The sequence below is a fragment of the Brassica napus genome, chromosome A9 (assembly GCF_020379485.1).
Source record: "Brassica napus cultivar Da-Ae chromosome A9, Da-Ae, whole genome shotgun sequence".
NCBI lineage: Eukaryota > Viridiplantae > Streptophyta > Magnoliopsida > Brassicales > Brassicaceae > Brassica > Brassica napus.
In genome coordinates this window covers 19,663,289-19,670,438 of record NC_063442.1, presented here as the reverse complement: position 1 = coordinate 19,670,438, position 7,150 = coordinate 19,663,289, and positions in this window count along the sequence as shown.

Here is a 7,150-nt window from a genome sequence, read left to right as displayed (position 1 = left end):
TCACCGATGTATTTCACACAAGGCTTTATTTTTCATACATATGAGTATGGTAGACAGCGGGCGACAAATAATTATGGAATATGTATGAAAGGCGAAACAGATTTCTATGGGATCTTGCAAGAGATTATTGAAGTGGAATTTCCAGGGTTATTGAAGCTGATATGTGTCCTCTTCAAATATGACTGGTTCGACCCCATCATCAACAGAGGTGTTTGATTGAAAAAATTAGGTATAGTTGATGTTAATGGTGGACGAAGGTACAACAAATTTGAGTTTTTCATATTAGCTTCGCAAGCAGACCAAGTCAGCTTCTTTCCATACCCTCGGATGAGAGAATCAGAAATCAATTGGTTTGCCGTTATCAAAGTTACACCTCGTGGACGAATAATCGGTGGAGAAGAACAACCATTGCAAGAAGAACACATCAATAAAGTCGAGGAACCTGAACAACAAACTGATGACATCCTTCTTATTGATCCGCATAATCGTGAGTACGAAGATCTTCCTGACGATACAACAAACGAAGCTGTTGAAGACGAGTTTAATGAAAAACATGATGTTTCTAGTGATGGCGAGAATGTCAATTTTGTATCCGAATGATGATATAATTTTCTTTAATATGATTTACTTTCAGACTTAATGCATGTGTTTAGTTTGTTTAATCATGAAAATTAAAATATAGAATTTGATTTTGTGTAAGGCAATTGGGGGTCTGGGGTTTAGAAAGAAGAGATTGAGTGATGAAGTTTAAGGAGCTTGGGGTTTGGGGGTTCGGGTTATAGGGATTTGCATATCTTCCTCGTAAAACACTCGTAAAAAAAGACACAGGCCTTGTTATTTCTTCGTAAACTAACGAGGACTTTATGACGAAATGGAAAACAACTTCGTCATAAAATACTCGTAAAAATAAAACGCGGGCCTTGTTATTTCCTTGTAACAAAAACACGGACCTTATTATTTTCTCGTAAACTAACAAGGAATTTACGACGAAATTGAAAACAACTTCGTCGTAAAATACTCATAAAAATAAAATGCGGGCCTTGTTATTTCCTCGTAACAAAAACACGGGCCTTGTTGACGAGGATTTTACAAAGAAAACTACTTCTATAAATAAGCACACCCCTCCCATTCTAAACTTACACAAAAAAACTAATCAATAGTTTAAAAAACCTGAAGGGAGTGCACGGTCAGCAGAACAGTTTTGATCAGTTTCAAATGCTATTTGGAATTGATAATGACTGTTCTGGTGCTGGTGTCTTCCTTCAGGTTTTTTTGTAAATTGAAAAATACTTCGTCGTAAAAAGAAAATGCAGGCCTTGTTATTTCCTCATAACAAAAACACGGGCCTTGTTATTTCCTCGTTAATTAACGGGGATTTTACTTTCGGGTCCCTTGGGGTTTGGGGTTTCGGCCTATAGGGATTTACATATCTTCCTTGTAAAATCGTCGTAAAAGAAAACACAGGCCTTGGTATTTTCTCGAAAACACCTCGTAAAGAAAAACACGAGCCTTGCTAATTCCTCATAAGTTTACGTGGGCTTTACGATGAAATATAAAAAGAAAACGCGGGCCTTGCTAATTCATCGTAAGTTTATGTGGATTTTACTACGAAATATAAGTCTATATATATACCCGAACCAAATCATTTATCATTTTGTTGTCATTTCCTCTCCTCCTCGTAGCAAGGTACTCCTCTCTACTTCCTCTCTAATTTAGCGTAGGTGGTTAGTTTAGGGTAATTAGTGTTGATTAGGTGGTTATTGTAGGGAACTTGTAGATAGGTTTATGGAATTTGTTGATAATATAGGATGATGATTTTTAAATGTTAATTAATAATATTTATATGTTTTATATGGTTAATAATGAAAATTAAAATTTGTTTTTCAGATGGTTCGAAAGAACAAGCTTACACCGCATTACATAGAGATATTTGGTGACCTGTTAGTCGTACATGCGCATCATCTTCTTCAGCTCTCGGTTCTTTGTTTCCGGAGACTGTCCCCGCTCTCATTCTTCTCAGAGAGTTCCACCGGTTTTTCCGTATGTTCCGCTACCGGTTCCTTGGTTTTATGCGCCACCCGCGCATGATGATCATTTTCCAGAGGAGGCACCTCCTCCGATTGCGGCGAGGGATTCATCCTGATTTTCTGGTGCCGCCGAGTGTTCCTTATGCTATGTGCACCGTCGAGGACCTTCTCGCTCAGCCAGGCAGAGAAGGTTTACCAGTCTTAGACTCCGACCGACCGGACGGAACTTTGTGGTACATTACATTTTTATTGTGCAATTATTTTATAACAAAAATAAATAATTTAAATACTTTTTTTGTTTTTTTCAGGTTTGGGGTTCTGTCACTCGGAACGTAACCGAGGTGATCAAAGGCTACTTCCCCGATGCTCATCCGAACTGGAAATTGACGCCGGACCACGTCAGAAAGACGTGGTTCAAAATGTTCACCGTAAGTTACTATTAATTAATTATGTAAACTTTATTTTTTATTATTACAACTTTTTATTATTTTTAAACTAATTATTAATCTAATTTTTATTTTTACAAAAAAAATATCATTGGTCCATAGGGGTGAACGAGAGGGTGAAGAAATCATTTATCGGGAAGGCGAAAGCTCGATTGTTGGACACGGTATCCAACTGGAAGGATGATTGGATCATGCAGGGTTATGAGCATGTAAAGCCTGCTGAGCTCACCACAGCTGTGTGGGATGGCCTCATCCGTTATTGGGCCCTGCCATCGTCCATTAAAGTCTCTAACAGTTGCTCCGCCTCCCGTCAGACAAAAGATGAGCAGGGAAACGGGCTGGTGCTTCACACTACGGGTCAAAAACCCCACGCCGGTGTCCGTATGGATATGGTAAATATTTTAATTAATTAATTATTATTTTTAATATATTCTAACTTCTTAAATTTTTTTAGGCCAAAGAGACGGGAGAACTCCCGTGTCTTAAGGATCTTTACGAGATGATCCACAAGAACAAGGTTGGGCAATTTGTAGATCCTAGGTCCGCGCAAATCTACAACGAGGTGGTTGCTCGGATTGAAGACCGCCAAACCCATCTGACCTAGCAGTCTCCCGATGGAATACCGGTCACATTATCCACACTTGAAGTGGATTAGATTTACGAGGAGGTAAAAAATTTCAAATCTTTTGTTATTATTATTCATTTAATCTAATTTTTTTATCACTAACATTAATTTTTTTTTTAAGTTGTCCTTAAGAAAAAGGGACGTACGTTGGGGTTTGGTTCCGTCAATGCTGTCCCAAGAGCGACATAGTCTTATGGTCAGAGACGGGCTGATGAACTCACTCAGCTGCGTTTCGAGATGAACTCGACGCGGTCTGCGTTCAGCTCGTATGGCTTCAGTCGAGGGCTTTCTAGACGTTATAGTGGCTGGAAATCCTCATTTTGAGACTATGTTGGCGGAGATGTGAATGCACGAAATCCCATTCCAGAGCCATCCTACACACATGAGGATGAAGAAGAAATGTGGAGGAGGAGTCAGGAGTTCTTCGACGAGCTTCACAACAACAACCCTTAGTTTTTTTTTTCTTCTTTTTATTTTGTATTATAAATTTGAAACTTAAATATATATAAAATATTTTCGTATTGATTTATATTATTTACATTTTAAAGAATTTTGAAATAAATTTTAAATTTTATTTGATTATATTTTTGTTTTTGTAATAAATAAAGAATCGAAGCAAATTCGTAACTAATTTACATCTAATTAACGAGGAAACTGAAAATTGTTACCGAGGAATTTACCAAGAAAGACACACAGATTCATCCTAAATTTACGTGTAAATAACGACGAAATTGAACGTCTACTTTACGAGGAAACTGTTTACGTGTACTTTACGAGAAAATCCTTTACGTGTACTTTACGAGGAAAAAGTTTATGTGGCTTTTAAGAGGAAAGGGTTTACGTGGCTTTTACGCGGAAATAGTTTACGTGGCTTTTACGAGGAAATTTTTGACCATACTTTACGACGAAAGCTTTCCTTGTAAATTTATGAATTAGCGAGGAAATATATGTTACGACAAACGTTTAACGAGGAAATGACTTTCGTATTTAATTTGTCGTATATCCTATTTTACGACGAAATAACCATCGTTGTTATAAATGTGTTTTCTTGTAGTGAAATTATTTGACATCATTACTAAAACATACGGTATAAAATTTCTTATAAACATACGGTATCATTGGTAAAACTAGACATGTCAAAATGGGTATAAATTAGTGGATCAATCCAAACCAAACCAATCCACGGACTTTAATGAGTCAAAAAATTGGATATTATTGGATAATTGGGTATAATGGATAAATGGGTTTAATGAGTTGGTTTAAAATGGGATGGACTGATATGAGTTAATGAATAACCCAAACCAAACCATTCCTCTTTAATTCAATTAGTTTTCTTCTTCGTGCGATTAAAAAAAAAAGGGTCTTCTCCATCGTTCTCTCCTTTCGTCGAAAGCTCCGGCGATTTCACTTTCTTCCCATGCGACCCTCTTGTTAAGCTTCGGCGGCAAACCTCTCGATCACCCTATTCGGCGGCGAACCTCACGATCACCCTATTCGGCGGCAAACCTCACGATCACCCTATTCGGCGGTGAACCTCTCGATCACCCTCTTCGGCTGCGACCCTCTCGAAGGTCTCATCTCGTCATCTAGGAGGATTGATCTCATCTCCATCTGCGGTATCCGGAAGTCTCATCTCGTCATCGAAGGGTTTCTTTCAGGTGATCGTAGAGCTTTTGTATCGTAGAGCTTCTGTTGATGTTTTTAATATTGTGGGTTCTGTATCGTAGAGCTTCTGTTTTTAGAGAAAGCTCTGATTCTCTTCTTGCTTTTATCTGATTTGAGCTCTGTATGCTGGTTTAGGAGCAGTGTTCTTTTTAGGATTTTTTGTTTGTTTTAAAGTTGATGATTTGGTCGATGAGAACTAACATATTTGAGTATCTAAAACTGATTTCGTTTTACATTATTTCAGTGTCTAAAAGTGATGGAACATGATGAAGAATGTTTTCCAAATGGTGTTGGTGGTGGACCTAATGGTGGACAATCATCAAGTGCATCACAATATATGCTTGTAAGTTCTTCTCATTCAAAAAGAGCTAGAAGATCAAATGCATGGGACTACTTTACAATAGGAAAAGATGAGAATGGCCAAGAGAGAGCGTATTGTAAGAAGTGCCCCAAAAACTACTTGTGGCTTAGAACTAGTAGAACTTCTAACCTCAAACGTCACTCTGAGAAATGCTCACTTGGATTAGATGGTGAAAGAAAAGAGAGGAAGATTGATGATAAAGTTACTAGGGAAAAATTCAGTAGAGTAATTATCAGGCATAACCTTCCTTTCTGTTCAGTTGAATATGAAGAACTTAGGGATTATCTTAGTTATTTAAACCCAGATTATAAGTGCTATACTAGAAACACTGATGCAGCTGACATGGTTAAAACTTGGGAGAAAGAGAAGCAAAAATTGAAGTCTGAGTTAGAAAATATTCCTAGTAGGATATGTTTAACCTCTGACTGTTGGACTGCTTCAGTCAAAGGAGATGAATATATAGTCTTGACTGCACATTATGTAGATGCAAAGTGGGTATTGCAGAGCAAAATTTTGTCATTTTGTGATTTGCTTCCTCCACACACTGGTGATGTTTTAGCTAGTAAAATTCATGAATGCTTGAAGGAGTGGGGAATTGAGAGAAAAGTGTTCACTTTGACATTAGATAATATCAAAGCTAACGATTGTATGCAAGAAATTTTGAAAGATAGGCTGAATTTGGATGATAATCTCTTGTGTAAAGGAGAATTTTTTCACGTGCGGTGTTGTGCTCACATCCTAAACGTTATAGTACAGGATGGTTTAGATGTTATTAGTGGTGCGTTGTCTAAGATCAGAGATACTGTGAAGTATTTCAAAGCTTCAACAGCTAGAAGGATTGCACTCTCTGATTGTATAGAAGGTGATGAAGAAGCTGTCTTCTCTTTGGATGTTCAACATAGATGGAATTCAACTTATTTAATGCTTGAGAAGGCTTTGGAGTGTGAGCGTGCTTTAAATAGGTTCAAAGTGGTTGATAAAAGCTACAGACATTGTCCCTCGAGTCAAGAGTGGAAGAGAGCAAAGCTTATCCACCAGATTTTGATGCCCTTTTACTGTATTACAACTCTAATGTCAGGGACAAGTTATTCTACATCTAACTTGTACTTTGGGCATATTTGGAAGATCCAATGTTTGTTGGAAGTGAATAGGAGCAATGAAGATAGCATCATTAGCGAGATGATTTCTAAGATGAGAATAAAATTTGATAAATATTGGGAGCAGTATAGCGTTGTTCTAGCAATGGGGGCTGTCTTTGATCCTAGGATGAAATTTAGACTTTTGAAGCGTTGTTATGATGAGCTTGATCCCTTCACTTCGAAAGAAAAGATTAAACACCTAGAGGATAAGCTTTATAAGCTTTTTGAAGAGTATAGGAAAAAGTATCCTTTAACTCCTGTTGTGAGCTCTACAAGAGTAGACTCGCGTGTTGTTAAAAGAGGAAAGAGGAACTTGGATGTACAAGATGTAAGTTCTGTTTGAGTTATTTATTATGCTCGTTGATTCATTTACGTTTCAAATGATCTTTGATTACTTCTCTTTAAATGATACAGGATCTGTTCGATTTAGATGATGTTCCAGACTATTTGGAAGAAGGAAAGTCAGCTTTGGATATGTACTTAGAGGATCCAAAGTTAGATATAAGGAGCCATCCTAATTTGAATGTTCTGCAGTATTGGAAAGAAAATAGATATCGTTTTGGCGCTCTGACATATATGGCAATGGATGTGCTTAGCATTCCTATAACTACAGTGGCTTCTGAATCTTCGTTTAGTATTGGTTCTCAGGTTATAAGCAAGTATCAAAGTAGATTGTTGCCTAGTAATGTTCAGGCTCTATTGTGTACGCGTTCTTGGATACATGGTTACCTACTTGATGATGAAGGTAAAAGTATTTTGTCTGTTGATTAGCATAATTTATTTGCTGTGAATTGAGATGAATTTAACAGTACAATTGTATTGCAGATAATGGTGAAGGTGAGATGGTTACTATTCGAGCAAGCCCAAATGGAGTAGAAGAATCTGGA